Below are 16828 nucleotides of genomic sequence, written 5' to 3'. Positions count from 1 at the left end.
CCTCGTCTGGATTCACAGAAGCTCTGGAGCCGACCTCTGATTCCCAGGCTATAGTATGAGTAAACTGCTCTGCAGACTCAACCATCTGTTCTACCCCTTACTCAGACGGGCAGCTGGAGACTTGGGAGCTGTGAGGAAGCAAGTGCGATTGGGGTGACACCTCTGAGGACTGGAGTATTTGTGATGTTGAAGTTGAGGTGGAGGAGTGCCCACTTAAAGGAGCACTTGATATCCATTGAAGCACCTGCTGTTTTTGTGCCTCATCTGGAATTTGTAGCGATTGGCGTAGCAGTAAGAAAGGGATCTTATCACATTGTCCGCTAAAAGAAGTAGACATCTTAGTTTGGCAGGAAGATGGTCTTTCTTCTGCAGATGTTACTGTTGCTTTAACACCTACCCCATGGACACAACCTTTTTTTCCCTTCCCAACACGCCTATTCCCCTTTCCACCAGCAGCAGGCCTTTTTCCACTCATTTTGGTGGTTAACTAGTTGACAACTCTGGAGTTGTTTGCACAAAAAACAATGGATGGGAACCGAGCAGAGCTGATTGGCCAAACTGTGGTATTAGCCCAAAAGTATTGGCTGGGTTAGATGCAGACAAAAATTATTTTGAATTTGCAACCTGGTGGAGGTTAGTATAGATGGACTAATAGAACAAGTCCCACACACTGCTAGAAGCAAAAATATTTTTTCAGAGCTAGATGCAGAAAAAAATTATATTGAATTTGCAACCTGTTGGAGGTTAGTATAGATGGACTAATAGAACAAGTCCCACACACTGCTACAAGCCGAAATATTTTTTAAGAGCTAGATGCAGAAAAAAATTATATTGAATTTGCAACCTGGTGGAGGTTAGTATAGATGGACTAATAGAACAAGTCCCACACACTGCTACAAGCCCAAATATTTTTTCAGTGCTAGATGCAGAAAAAAATTATATTGAATTTGCAACCTGTTGGAGGTTAGTATAGATGGACTAATAGAACATTTCCCACATGCTGCTTCAAGCCGAAATATTTTTTCAGAACTAGATGCAGAAAAAAATTATATTGAATTTGCAACCTGGTGGAGGTTAGTATAGATGGACTAATAGAACAAGTCCCACACACTGCTACAAGCCAAAATATTTTTTCAGTGCTAGATGGAGAAAAAAATTATATTGAATTTGCAACCTGTTGGAGGTTAGTATAGATGGACTAATAGAACATTTCCCACACACTGCTACAAGCCGAAATATTTTTTCAGAGCTAGATGCAGAAAAAAATTATATTGAGTTTGCAACCTGGTGGAGGTTAGTATAGATGGACTAATAGAACAAGTCCCACACACGGCTACAAGCCAAAATATTTTTTCAGAGCTAGATGCAGAAAAAAATTATATTGAATTTTCAACCTGGTGGAGGTTAGTATAAATGGACAAATAGAATGATGCTATGCCCAAAAGGTTTTACTTCACTAGGTGCAGTAAAAAAATTTGTATTCTATACACAGGTGGTGTAGCTTGCAACACAGATAGGCTACTCCACTGACTAACACACTCTGCAATAGACTAAAAAGGATTTGCTTTGCTAGATTTAGCCAAATGCTGTGAAAAAAACTTGCACAGCTCTAAAACAGTCCTGCCTGGCAAAAAGTGATAGGAACTGATGTAACCTAGACCTCAAAACGACTGCAATTACAATTAGTCTTTACTCCCAACCTATCTAGTTAAGAGCACAGACCTGCCTGATAAAATTGATAGGAACTGATGTAACCTAGCCCTGAAAAGTACTGCAATTACAATTAGTCTTTACTCCCAACCTATCTATTTAAGAGCACAGACCTGCCTGATAAAAGTCGTAGGAAATGATGTAGCCTAGTCCTTAAAAGGACTGCAATCACAACCATTCCCTACTCCCAAGCTATCTGTAGATTTGTGCGAAAATTGGCTTGAAATTAACAAAGTATAGCGCACACAGCAACAGCGGTTCTGTCTAACACGCAGCTGCAGCAGTGAGAAAATGGTGGCGACGGGGAAAATGGCTGGGTCTTATAGGGCAAAGACATGTGACATACACTGCCAATGACACATGCCCTTGCTTGTGTGAAAAAAAGCAGTTCGCTCCGTTTGTGCGCTGCTGATAGGCTGACAGACTGCACCTCCCCACTGTAAATGCGGGAAAGAGAAAAAAAATGGAGATCTTCATTATTTCTGCAGAGATCCATCCCCTGCCCCTCCCCCCGCCCCTCTGTACACTCAAACTGCGTATTAACATTAATTTTCAGCATTACTGAGAAAAAATCCAGTTATGATTTTGGTGCACGAACAGTTATCGAACATAACCTCGAACAGCCGAATTTTTTTCAAATTGTTCGTGTTCGCCGAACGGCTCGAACACCGCCCAAAACAGCTCGAATTTGAGATTGGCGAACAGTTCGAGTCGAACACCGCTCATCTCTAATCAGGACCCTCGTATCATCTGTTCACACAGTCCCATGTACTTAATAGACTTCTATATTTGTACTTGTTCACATACTGGTTGGTGACTGGTTCATTTAGCATTATGTGATTATCCTAGTTATTACATTGATGCTTGACCATACAATACAAGCAATTGTTACCATCCACTTTTCGTGTCTCTCCCATTTCCTCATAGATTGTAAGCTTGCAAGCAGGACCCTCTCTCCTCCTGGAATCTGTTGATTTATGTGATTGTTATTCTGCAATGCCTTTTATTGTCTATACAAGTCCCCTCTAAAATGTAAAGTGCTGCAGAATATGTTGGCGCTATAGAAATAAAAATTATTATTATTATATGATGTTACCATTAGAGATAAGCAAATATATTTAAGAGAAATTGATTTCTACTTGAATTTTATGAAAATCTTAATTTGCCAAAAGTAGATATTTAGTAATTTGCTTCCGTGCAGATTCAGCAAAATGCCGGCCCCTCCACTCCTCACCCCGTCAGGTCCTCGTCACATCTTTTTACTGTCGCTGCAAGAGCTGAAATCCCAATCCTCTTCATTCTAGGCTGAGAATTTTGGCTCTGTTGAGACCCGGGACAGTTCTGAGCAGTCACACGCTAAGGTCTTGATCTGTGCCGTGACCTTACAAACACATGCACAGAACCATCCCGAGCATCTTCTGAGACAAAGTACTGGCCTAGCAAGGAGAGGCCGGGGATTTCAGTGTTCACAGTGGTGATAAGAAGATGCAACAAGGACTGAACGGGGATGGTGAGGACCTGAGAGGCCAGAGAACTGAGCGGCACTAAATTAGAATATCATCAAAAAGTTAATTTATTTCAGTACTTCAATACAAAAAGTGAAACTCATATATTATATAGAGTCATTACAAACAGCGTGATCTATTTCAAGTGTTTATTTCTGTTAAAGTTGATGATTATGGCTTACAGACAATGAAGACAGAAAAGTCATTATCTCAGTAAATTAGAATACTTTATAACAAAAGCTTGAAAAATGTTTTTAAAATCCAAAATGTTGAACTACTGAAATGTATGTTCATTAATAGAGATGAGCGTTGTTCTACTCGAACTGTTCGCCAATCTCAAATTCGAGCTGTTTTGGGCGGTGTTCGAGCCGTTCGGCGAACACGAACAATTTGAGAAAAATTCGGCTGTTCGAGGTTATGTTCGATAACTGTTCGTGCACCAAAATCATAACTGGATTTTTTCTCAGTAATGATGAAAATTAATGTTAATACGCAGTTTGAGTGTACAGCGGGGTGGGGGGAGGGGCAGGGGATGGATCTCTGCAGGAACAATGAAGATCTCCATTTTTTTTCCTCTTTCCCGCATTTACAGTGGGGAGGTGCAATCTGTCAGCCTATCAGCAGCGCACACACGGAGCGAAGTGCTTTTTTTCACACAAGCAAGGGCATGTGTCATTGGCAGTGTATGTCACATGTCCTTGCCCTATAAGACCAAGCCATTTTCCCCGTCGCCACCATTTTCTCACTGCTGCAGCTGCGTGTTAGACGGCACCGCTGTTGCTGTGTGCGCTATACCTTGTTAATTTCAAGCCAATTTTCGCACAAATCTACAGATAGCTTGGGAGTAGGGAATAGTTGTGATTGCAGTCTTTTTAAGGACTAGGTTACAGCATTTCCTACTACTTTTATCAGGCAGGTCTGTGCTCTTAAATAGATAGATTGTGGGAGTAAAGACTAATTGTAATTGGAGTCCTTTTCAGGACTAGGTTACATCAGTTCCTATCAGTTTTTGCCAGGCAGGTCTGTGCCAGTGCTGTGCAAGTTTTTTTCACAGCATTTGGCTGAATCTAGCAAAGCTAATCCTTTTTGGCCTATTGCAGAGTGTGTTAGTCAGTGGAGTAGCCTATCTGTGTTGCAAGATATACCACCTGTGTATAGAATACCAATTTTTTTACTGCACCTAGTGAAGTAAAATCTTTTGGGCATAGCATCATTCTATTAGTCCATCTATACTGACCTCCATCAGGTTGCAAATTGAATATAATTTTTTTCTGCATCTAGCTCTGAAAAAATATTGGGCTTCTAGCTGTGAGTGGGACTTGTTGTATTAGTCCATCTATACTGACCTCCATCAGGTTACAAACTGAATATATTTTTTTCTTCATCTACCTCTGAAAAAATATTGGGCTTCTAGCTGTGTGTGGGACTTGTTCTATTAATCCATCTATACAGACCTCCATCAGGTTGCAAACTGAATATATTTTTTTCTGCATCTACCTCTGAAAAAATATTGGGCTTCTAGCTGTGTGTGGGACTTGTTCTATTAATCCATCTATACAGACCTCCATCAGGTTGCAAACTGAATATATTTTTTCCTGCATCTACCTCTGAAAAAATATTGGGCTTCGAGCTGTGTGTGGGACTTGTTGTATTAGTCCATCTATACTGACCTCCATCAGGTTGCAAACTGAATATATTTTTTTCTGCATCTACCTCTGAAAAAATATTGGGCTTCTAGCTGTGTGTGGGACTTGTTCTATTAATCCATCTATACAGACCTCCATCAGGTTGCAAACTGAATATATTTTTTTCTGCATCTACCTCTGAAAAAATATTGGGCTTCTAGCTGTGTGTGGGACTTGTTCTATTAATCCATCTATACAGACCTCCATCAGGTTGCAAACTGAATATATTTTTTTCTGCATCTACCTCTGAAAAAATATTGGGCTTCTAGCTGTGTGTGGGACTTGTTCTATTAATCCATCTATACAGACCTCCATCAGGTTGCAAACTGAATATATTTTTTTCTGCATCTACCTCTGAAAAAATATTGGGCTTCTAGCTGTGTGTGGGACTTGTTCTATTAATCCATCTATACAGACCTCCATCAGGTTGCAAACTGAATATATTTTTTTCTGCATCTACCTCTGAAAAAATATTGGGCTTCTAGCTGTGTGTGGGACTTGTTCTATTAATCCATCTATACAGACCTCCATCAGGTTGCAAACTGAATATATTTTTTTCTGCATCTAGCTCTGAAAAAATATTTGGCCTTCTAGCAGTGTGTGGGACTTTCTCTATTAGTCCATCTATACTGACCTCCATCAGGTTGCAAATTGAATATAATTTTTTTCTGCATCTAACCCAGCCAATAGTTTTGGCCTAATACCACAGTTTGGCCACTCAGCTCTGCTCGGTTATCATCCATTGTTTTTTTGTGCAAACAACTCCAGAGTTGTTAATTAGTTAACCACCAAAATGAGTGGAAAAAGGCCTGCTGCTGGTGGAAAGAGGAATAGGCATGTTGGGAAGGGGAAAAACGGTTGTGTCCGTGGGGTAGGTGTTAAAGCAACAGTAACATCTGCAGAAGAAAGACCATCTTCCAGCCAAACTAAAATGTCTACTTCTTTTAGCGGACAATGTGATAAGATCCCTTTCTTACGGCCACGCCAATCGCTACAAATTCCAGATGAGGCACAAAAACAGCAGGTGCTTCAACGGATATCAAGTGCTCCTTTAAGTGGGCTCTCCTCCACATCAACTTCAACATCACAAATACTTCAGTCCTCAAAGGTGTCACCCCAATCGCACTTGCTTCCTCACAGCTCCCAAATCTCCAGCTGCCCGTCTGAGTATGAGGTAGAACAGATGGTTGAGTCTGCAGAACTGTTTACTCATACTATAGCCTGGGAATCAGAGGTCGACTCCAGCGCTTCTGTGAATCCAGACGAGGAAATGATCTGCACTGATGCCCAGAATCTTTATGAGTCGGATCCAGGACCAGACGCAGAAGGTTCTGACCATAATGTAGACCCTCATTCCCAAACTGTAACTCCTGTTGGTGGAGACAATGAGGAAGACGATGATAAGACTCAAATACCTGATTGGAGCGACAACTTTAGTTTTTTGTCAGGGCAGGAACAGGTTGGCTCTGAGGACGACGGGTGTGATAACGCACAGGGTGATGATGATGAGGTTGGAGATCCCACTTACTGTCAACCCACAGTCAGCCAAGAGATGAGGTCAGCAGAGGAGGTGGAGGAAGATGCTAGTGACGACGAGGTCAGGTTGCGCCTTCCTGGACAGAGACGTAGTACTGGAAGCACGTCAACAACTGCATCCTCAAACACAACTCTGCCTCTCACCACAAGTCGTGGTGGCTCTTCAGGTCGCATGGGTGCTAAGCCTTGCATAGCCTGGGCATTTTTTCAGATCGATAAAGATGACCCAACTCGTGTTATCTGTAACATTTGTCAGCAAAAGCTAAGTAGAGGCCAAAAAATACATAGTTTGAGTACTTCATGCATGAACCGGCACATGGATATGAAGCATAAGTTGCAGTGGGAAGCTCAGTGTGCTACAATGCGGCCTAGCCGGCCGGGCCAACCACCGTCTACCATATCTTGTGCATCCGCGGCCTCTTCATCCTCTGTGACTGGGGGGACAGCAGTCACACCTGTTTTGGGGCGCAGACCTGCCACCTCTTTACCCGCAACAGCCAGCGTGATTGGCAGGTCATCATTTTCTTTGGAGGTGGTAACACCAGCTGGTGTTGAGCGCTGTCCGACATCGATAGCACCACCTTTGGATCAAGGCAACCTAACATGTCCGCCTGCATCTTCCTCACAGACCGGCAGTTTGCCGGGGACACCCTTATCAACCCCGTCTAAGCACAATTGCCAGCCCTCGGTCCCTCAGATGTGGACAAGTAAAAGACCATTTCCTCCTAGCCATGAGAAAGCTAAGAGGTTGAATTTCACCATCTGCAAGTTCTTGGCTACAGAAATGCTGCCTTTCCACCTGGTGGACACAGAGGATTTTCGAGACCTTATGTCCGTCGCAGTGCCCCAGTACCAGATGCCCAGTCGGCACTACTTCTCAAAGAAAGGTGTGCCTGCGCTCCACCAGCATGTCGCACACAACATCACCGCTTCTTTGAGAAACTCTGTGTGTGACAGGGTGCATTTCACCACAGACACTTGGACGAGTAGGCATGGACAGGGGCGTTACATGTCGCTGACTGGGCACTGGGTAACTATGGTGACAGCAGGACAAGGGGCTGCTGTCCAAGTCTTGCCGTCCCCACGAGTTGTGCGTCAATCCTCTTTATGTCAAAGTTCCTCCACTGCTTCTGCCTCCTCAACCTCCTCTCGGTCTTCCACCTGCACCCAAAGCCTGTCTGGTCATGCCACAAGCTTTCTAACTGCGCAGAAGGGATCCTGCACACCTCCTTACTATGCTGGCAGTAGGGCTCAACGTCATCAGGCGGTTTTTACATTGAAATGTCTGGGAAATGTGAGTCACACAGCTGAGGAGTTGTGGTCAGCTCTGGAGAACCAATTTCATGAATGGTTGTCTCCACTGGACCTGAAACCAGGGAAGGCCGTGTGCGACAATGCTGCAAACTTGGGTGCGGCCCTTCGCCGGGGCAATGTCACACACGTGCCTTGTATGGCTCACGTGTTGAACCTGGTTTTCCAGCAATTTTTAGCCCACTATCCCAGACTAGATGGCCTTCTGCAGAGGGCACGGTCGCTGTGTGCTCACTTTCGCCGTTCGCATCCCGCAGCTCAGCGACTTACATCTCTACAGAAGTCGTTGGGCCTGCCACTTCACCGGCTAAAATGCGATGTGCCTACCCGGTGGAATTCAACTCTGCACATGTTGCAGCGACTGTGGCAGCACCGACAAGCCCTGGTGCAATACGTTCTGACGTATAGCCTGGGCCAACGAGATTCAGAGGTGGGGCAAATCACGCTGGAGGAGTGGTCTCAGATCAGGGACCTATGCACCCTTCTGCACAGTTTTGAAATGGCGACGAAGATGTTTAGTGCTGACGATGCCATTATCAGCATGACTATTCTGGTGATTTACATGCTGGAGCACATGTTAAACAGAATTCGGAGTCAGGTGGTGGCACAAGAGGAGGTGGAGGAAGTAGAGGAGGAGGAGTTGTATGCGGAAGGGCTAACATCTGCAAGGTCCAGACGGTCGGCAGCACCAAGGCGGCAGGCATGTGAGGGTGGGGGAGATGGTTTTACCAGGGCGCATGGTAGCAGCCAAACTAGTGAGGAAGGTGCAGGAGCCCAGGAAGAAGTGGAGTACGAACTGAAGGAAGACTCATCAGATGAGGGAGACCTTGATCACATTTCTGTTGTGCGAGGTTGGGGGGAGAGGGCAGAGGAAGGAAGCATGATTGTTACCTCGCCACCAACACAACAGGGACTTGGTGCTCCTGGATGCGCAACACACATGAGTGCCTTCTTGCTGCACTACCTGCAACATGACCCTCGAATTGTGAGAATTAGAAATAATCCTGACTACTGGGTTGCCACACTGTTAGATCCCCGGTACAAAAGTAAATTTGCAGAAATTATTCCTGCCATAGAAAGGGATGCACGCATGCAGGAGTATCAGCAGAGACTGTTGCAGAATCTTACATGTGCTTTTCCACAAAATACCAGTGGTGCACGTAGTGAATCTCACAGTTCCAACTTGCCAACCGTGGGACCGTCAAGTGTTCAGCACTCAAACCGTAACAGAACCACAGTATCTGCTGGTAACATCAATTTTGCGGAATCATTTCACCACTTTTTTAGCCCATCCTTTGCAAGGCCACAGGAGACAAGAAGTCTGACACATAGTCAACGCCTAGAGACGATGGTACAGGAGTATCTCCAAGTAAACATTGAAGCCACGACTGTGTCACTGGACCCTTGCTCTTTTTGGGCTTCCAATCTGGATAAATGGCCGGAGCTAGCCACTTACGCCTTGGAGATCTTGTCATGCCCCGCAGCCAGCGTTCTGTCTGAACGTGTGTTCAGCGCTGCTGGTGGTGTGCTGACAGATAAGCGCACGCGGCTCTCCACTGATAATGTAGACAGACTCACGTTCATAAAGATGAACAAATCATGGATCCGAAACGACTTTTCTACCCCTGTGTCATCCTGGGGAGAGTAAAAGCTTGATGATTGGTTAAAATCACCCTACCAACCGTTTTAAGCTTTAAAATTACTAATCATGTTTATCTGTATCTTGGCTGGAAAATAATTTGGGCTTTGTAGCAGTGTGCAGCACTGATCCTATTAGGCCATCTATACTAAAGCTTCACCAGATTTAAAATTAATAATAATTTTTAGCTGCATCTAGCCCGGAAAATAATTTTGGGGCTCCGAGATGCGCAAGACACATAAGTGCCTTCTTGCTGCACTACCTGCAGCATGACCCTCATATTGTCAGAATTCGAAGTAATCATGACTACTGGGTTGCCACACTCTTAGATCCCCCAAACTTTTCGATCAACCTTTTCATTTTAATAAAGACCAAAAAAATGGTCATTTTTGAAATTATAAGCATTAGCAGGTTGTTAGAAACTGAAATCAAACAGTTTTCAACTCAAAACTTTATTCTAGGTGATGTTACATTTTCACATAGGACCCCTTGTTCGAAAGGAGCTTCTGAACTCTCTCGTCCATTGAATTTGTCAGGTTTTGGATGTGTAGCACCCTGAGGATTCGGCTGCTACAGGGGTATTGCACCTCAACCCAGAGGTGTGATATTCCACTCCCGGGTAAGGATGGAGTGTGGAACTGAGCTCGGTAGGCTGCATGCACTACACACATCCCATTTCCGAGGAACAGGCCGACGGTACTCCCACTTAGAAATGTGCAGGTACGACCGAGTCTGTTCCTGGCTGGAGTGGGAGGGGGGTGGTACATCCCAAGTAGTGTAGGGGCAGATAGGGGGAGCAGCCTGGGTAAAGATAGGAGCTCATTGGGTGCTGGTCACCTGAGCTCACACATAGAGGGTGTATATAAGGTGGGCACCAACTAAGAGCAGGGTCAGTCAGTCTGTCAGCCTTTGCAGAGGAAGAGGAGCAGAGAAGCCCCTGAGAGAGAGAGAGGAGAAAGAAAGAAAGACCCAGAGGGTGAAACAGAAAAGGAACTCTGAGAACCCAAAGTCCATCAGCGGGTGAAGAGTTGGCATTAGGGTACCGGAACCCAAGCTGGTGGGGGCAAAAACACACCCCAGCCAGAGACCGGAGGCCGTGGGCAGCGTCTGCCACGGCCACCCACCACATCCACCACGAAGGCATACCACGTGGAGGGTCAGGGAACCCAAGGCCAAGGGTCTCCCAACAGAAGGCCCGAGGGAGCTGGACCTGGGTGGATCAATAGTGGGGACGGCCAGTGAAAGGACAGAAGGAGAGCTCAGGGTCACGCTCCGGACTCGCTTGGGGGTTGGCTGGATCCAGGACCTGGTGGATGCAGCACGGCTCGGGAGGTCACTTGAAGCTGGAGTGACCGGAACATCAGCAGTGAGTAAATACCCTTAACTGCATAACCCGACTCTGTCTTCATTACCATCTATGCTGCACCACCACAACCCCCATCCTCTGCACCTGACCCCCTGAGGCTATACCCCACCCGTTGGGGGTTATACTATCAATAGCTGCACCTACACCATCAGCCTCAGCGGACCCTGCTGCAGCGGCGGCCATAGTGACCGCAATACAACGGGTGGCGTAGTCGACATTAAGAACTTATTAACATCTGTAGGACTGCCACATACAACTGAGTTTGACACCCTGGGCACGGACCGGGTCACAGCCACTCGGAAGACTTCAACTCCCATCTGATCCGGCTCCGGATATTCCCCCTAAAGAATATGGCCCAGGGGGCGCGTCAACTTTGGCGTAGTCGGCAGGATTACGTGCCCGCAACCACCGGGTACTGCGTGCCTGAAGAAAAGTGCAAGTTTACCTCAAAAAGAAGTCTCCTGCCGGTTCCGGAGGGTCCCCGCCATCGGACTCCATCACAGGTCGATTCCCGCCGGTTGTCCGCCATTAACAGCGTTTTCCCGCCATCTGCAGAGTTTCCCGCCACTGGGAAGCGATTCCCGCCATTTCCAAAGGTTTCCCGCCTTGGAAGAGCGGACGCCATTATGGGCGTGCCAGAGGGTGGCGAGAGGCCACCTCCCATCGTGGGCCAGGACCGAAAATGGCGCCAAAAGTGGAAACCGCCCCCACCAACAGAGACTGTGATGCTAGAGGTGTCTGTCAGCGTGAAAGAACCGCCCCTGGAGCTGACAGTCACCAAGTGGCCCCGGGACCGCCCTCGAAGTGGGAGGAGACGAAAGGAGAGAAAAAAGATGGGTGCCGCCTGGAGCAGTCTAGAGCGAGCGCACCCGGAGGCAAGAAGCCTGGAGAAGAATATCGGAGGAGCTTACCCGGAGATGGCGAGAAAGCAGAGCAGCACCGGCCCGCTGGCCAGGAGCCTGCTGGAGACGACTGTAGGAGAGCAGAGCAGCACCGACCCGTTGGTCAGGAGCCTGCTGGAAACAACGACCCCACTAGGACTAGTGGAGGTCCTAGCACAGCTCCCCCGAGACCGGGAGTGTGCACAGACCGCTCTGGAGGGCCTCGCAAGGAGGATGGCCCGGGTGCAGCGAGAGACGTTGGCGGAGTGGAGCCGTGAGATGGCCCAGCAGACCGAGACCTGTCAGCGGAGCACGCCACCCGAGACGAGGAGACAGACCGCCTCTGAGGATGGCGCGGGAGGACTGAAGGCCGGAGACGGCGCCGAGAAGGGAGCCGAACGAGTGGAGGCAGGTAAAGGGGACGTCTATACCCCAAACCGGGAAACCGCGTACCTGCCCCAGCTCCCCGTCGCAGAGCCCGAAGTCTATCCTGCCGTGCCCGTCGCTGCAACGTCACCGCCGCAGACTAGGCCTCAAACGGGAGCCGCGACCCCTGTGACGTCACACGCCTCGACCCCGAGCGTGACCAAGCAGGAAGTACCACCAGCCTGGTCGCAAGGCCTAGTACCCCCGGGCGCCGCAATACCAACAGCGCCCCCTACCTCCGCGGAGCCCCCGGCCTGGTCACAGGGCCAAGTAGCCCAGGGCGCCGCCGTCCTTACGGTGCCCTTTACCTTCCAGATACCCCAGGCCTGGCCGCAAGGCCCGGGCAACCCGGGCGCTAACACCACCGCGCCCATAAGACCAAGAGTGCCGCATCTGGGAGAGGACCTGTACGCCCAACATACGTGCCCGGATGGGCAGCCATTTATATGGCCACCGGAGTTCCACCATCCCCGACTCCGGAGAGAGAGACCCCTGGATGAACCCCTGATCCCGGCTCCAAAGCCCGTAAAGAGGATCTCGCCCCCGCTAGCAGAAGCACAGTTTGAGTGGGACCCCACCGGAGAAGATCTTATGGGGTTCACTCAAGAGACTCGGGCAGCTGCAGCGGAGCGTGCTGAGTGCTGCCGCCAACAGCTCGAGGACTTCGAGAGGGAGCGGAGAGAGAGGCGGGTCCGGGAACAGCTAGCTCAAGTAAAGAGCGCGGAGCAGAAGAGTCGGGCCAGGAGAGACCCCCGTGCAGCGCATAGTCCCCGCACCACCGGGACTGTGATAAAGTTTAACCTGCAGCATGGGTGGGGCTTCATCCGAGACCACCACACCCTAGGCGACGTCTTCGTAACCAGGAGAGACGTTGAGTCCCACCTACCGGAGGGACACAGAGGTCGTGACCTTTACATCGGGGACGAGGTCACCTTCACCCGGCACAAGTGTGCCAAAGGTCCTTACGCCCTCCATGTGCATCGCCTGACGGAGGAGGAGCTGCGGTGTGAGGAGGAAGAACAAGAGGACCCGGACGGGTCTGAAACTAGAGCCAAAGGTAACCAAAAAGCAAGAGCAGGAGGACGCCGTCGCTAAGGACAGCGAAGCAGAAGCTGTATATAGTTGCCCGTCGGGGCACAGTAAACTGAATTCGTGAACTTAAACCGTGAAACTGAAACTGAAACTGTTGTTGCTAATATAGTCCCCGTTGGGACCAGCAAGTGTGAACTGTTACCCGTATTTCCCTAAATCCCACTGACCGAGGACTGAGAGCGGTCATTCCTCCCCAATACCTGGCCGAGGACTGAGAGCGGCCATAGTTCCTGTATATAGTTGCGCGTCCTAAAGCGCCCCCTACCGGTTTTATAGGAAAACCAGTTTTCCAGAGAGACTGTCGCACTTTACCCGGTCACACGTTGCACAGTGACCGGAGGAGGAGCCAGAGGCGACGAGAATGTTTTATCTGAAAAGTTTTATATATATATAATGTTTTATATGTTTTATATGTTTATGCAAAAATTTGTATGTTTTGGTGTTATTTATGTCTTACAGCCCGAGGACGTGCTGTGATTTACCAGGGGGGAATGTAGCACCCTGAGGATTCGGCTGCTACAGGGGTATTGCACCTCAACCCAGAGGTGTGATATTCCACTCCCGGGTAAGGATGGAGTGTGGAACTGAGCTCGGTAGGCTGCATGCACTACACACATCCCATTTCCGAGGAACAGGCCGACGGTACTCCCACTTAGAAATGTGCAGGTACGACCGAGTCTGTTCCTGGCTGGAGTGGGAGGGGGGTGGTACATCCCAAGTAGTGTAGGGGCAGATAGGGGGAGCAGCCTGGGTAAAGATAGGAGCTCATTGGGTGCTGGTCACCTGAGCTCACACATAGAGGGTGTATATAAGGTGGGCACCAACTAAGAACAGGGTCAGTCAGTCTGTCAGCCTTTGCAGAGGAAGAGGAGCAGAGAAGCCCCTGAGAGAGAGAGAGGAGAAAGAAAGAAAGACCCAGAGGGGGAAACAGAAAAGGAACTCTGAGAACCCAAAGTCCATCAGCGGGTGAAGAGTTGGCATTAGGGTACCGGAACCCAAGCTGGTGGGGGCAAAAACACACCCCAGCCAGAGACCGGAGGCCGTGGGCAGCGTCTGCCATGGCCACCCACCACATCCACCACGAAGGCATACCACGTGGAGGGTCAGGGAACCCAAGGCCAAGGGTCTCCCAACAGAAGGCCCGAGGGAGCTGGACCTGGGTGGATCAATAGTGGGGACGGCCAGTGAAAGGACAGAAGGAGAGCTCAGGGTCACGCTCCGGACTCGCTTGGGGGTTGGCTGGATCCAGGACCTGGTGGATGCAGCACGGCTCGGGAGGTCACTTGAAGCTGGAGTGACCGGAACATCAGCAGTGAGTAAATACCCTTAACTGCATAACCCGACTCTGTCTTCATTACCATCTATGCTGCACCACCACAACCCCCATCCTCTGCACCTGACCCCCTGAGGCTATACCCCACCCGTTGGGGGTTATACTATCAATAGCTGCACCTACACCATCAGCCTCAGCGGACCCTGCTGCAGCGGCGGCCATAGTGACCGCAATACAACGGGTGGCGTAGTCAACATTAAGAACTTATTAACATCTGTAGGACTGCCACATACAACTGAGTTTGACACCCTGGGCACGGACCGGGTCACAGCCACTCGGAAGACTACAACTCCCATCTGATCCGGCTCCGGATATTCCCCCTAAAGAATATGGCCCAGGGGGCGCGTCAACTTGTTTCTGCTTCAATTGTTTTGCATGAGGACAGAATACCCTCCCAGAGCTGTTGCTTAGATGTGAACTGCCTCCCGCCATCATAGACACTCCTTTTAATGATGCTCCAAAGGTTCTGAATGGGGTAGAGGTCAGGGGAGCATGGGGGTCACACCATAAGTTTGTCCCCTTTTATGCCCATATCAGCCAGAGATGCAGATGTTTTATGTGCAGCATGAGATGGTGCATTATCATGCAGAAAAATGATCTTGCTGTGAAATACACGGTTCTTCTTCTTGAACCATGGCAGGAAGTGCTGTTTGAGAAAATCCACATACATTATGGAGTTCATCTTTAGCGCCTTCAGGGATCCTAAAGGGGCCGACCATCTCTCTCCCCATGATTCCAGCCCAAAACATTACTCCACCTCCTCCTTGTTGGCGCTGTAGCCGTGTTTGTGTGGGGTGTCCATCAACCAGCCATCCTCCACTCCATTCATCTGGACCATCGAGCGCTGCACGGCACTCATCCGTGAACAAAACAGTTTTGAAATCAGTCTTCATGTAATGTTTGGCCCACTGGAGCCGTTTCTGCTTGTGTGAAGTGGATAGAGGAGGTCGACAGGATGGCGTATGCACAGCTGCAAACCTCTGAAGGACCCTGCATCTTGTTGTTCGGGGGACGTTGGAGGCACAAGCAGCTTCAAAAACTTGTCTGCTGCTATGACAAGGCTTTTTTGCCGCTGCTCTTTCAACCTGACGTAATTGCCTGTAGGAAAGAGTCCTCAATTTGCCCTTATCAGCACGCACACGTGTGTACTGTGAATCAGCTACATACTTCTTGATTGCCAAGACACTTCATCCTGATCATCGCACAATGTTGATTGTAGTCATGCCTTGACCTAAACACTCCACAATTTGTTGCTTCTCAGCAGCCGACACATCCTTTTTCTTTCCCATTTTGGCAGAAAATGTAGGCTGCTTAATAATGTGAGACAGCCTTCTTAAGTAGTCTTGCCTTTCATTGGACACACCTGCCAAACTAATTAGCACAGGTGTCTGCAATTGCTTACAGTGATATAAAGAGCCCTGACACACATCACCATCAATGAGTTTAACTGACAAACAAACAAATTCTTCCCTTATCACTCCTAAACACTTTTTGCATAATAATTTGGAACACAGTGTACATGTGCTTTTCCACAAAACACCAGTGGTTCACGTAGTGAATCTTACAGTTCTAACTTGCCAACCGTGGTCTGTATGGAGTTGTTCAATAAAGGGCCCAAAATTAAGATAACATAGATGGGAGAGGTCTCTATGAATAGGAATTCCTAAGTATTTGATACCCTGTGAGGGCCAGGCAAAGGGAAAGTTGGACTGGATGGAATCCTATATGGATTTGGGGAGTGAGACATCGAGGGCCTCAGACTTCGCTGCATTGATTTTAAAATTTGACCATGTAACAAAGTGATCTATTTCAGCCATAACAGCATGGATGGATATATGTGATTGAGTGATATATACTAGGACATCATCAGCAAATAGAGAGCACTTGTACTCGGTGCCTCCCACCTCAATCCACCTAATATTGGGGTTATGGCGAATTGATGAGAGCAGGTGCTCCGTCACTAGGATGTATAAGAGAGGGGACAGAGAACATCCCTGCCTTGTCCCATTGGTGATTGTGAAAGGTGATGAAAATGTTCTGACGCGCCCCCTGGGCCTTGGGACACCCGGAGCCGGACCCTTTTTGGTGGATGCTGGTGGTTGTAGTCTCCGTGGCGGCAACCCGGTTCCGTGGCTCAGGGCAGTCAAACCAGTGGCAGAACTATTTATGTGGTTTTGATGTTTAAATGTCCGACTATGCCACCCGTGGATTGCGGTCAGAGTGAACCGCCGCTCCAGGGCAGACCGCTGAGGCTGGTGTTGTGGGTGCAGCAGAGCGTAGCATAACTCCCCACGGGAGGAGTATAGCCTCAGGGCAGTGTATGCGGAGGATGGGGGTGATGGTG

The sequence above is a fragment of the Phyllobates terribilis genome, unplaced genomic scaffold, assembly GCF_046119375.1.
Source record: "Phyllobates terribilis strain yellow unplaced genomic scaffold, ASM4611937v1 Scaffold_2__4_contigs__length_985480577, whole genome shotgun sequence".
Classification (NCBI taxonomy): domain Eukaryota; kingdom Metazoa; phylum Chordata; class Amphibia; order Anura; family Dendrobatidae; genus Phyllobates; species Phyllobates terribilis.
Note: the sequence above shows the minus strand (reverse complement) of the source record.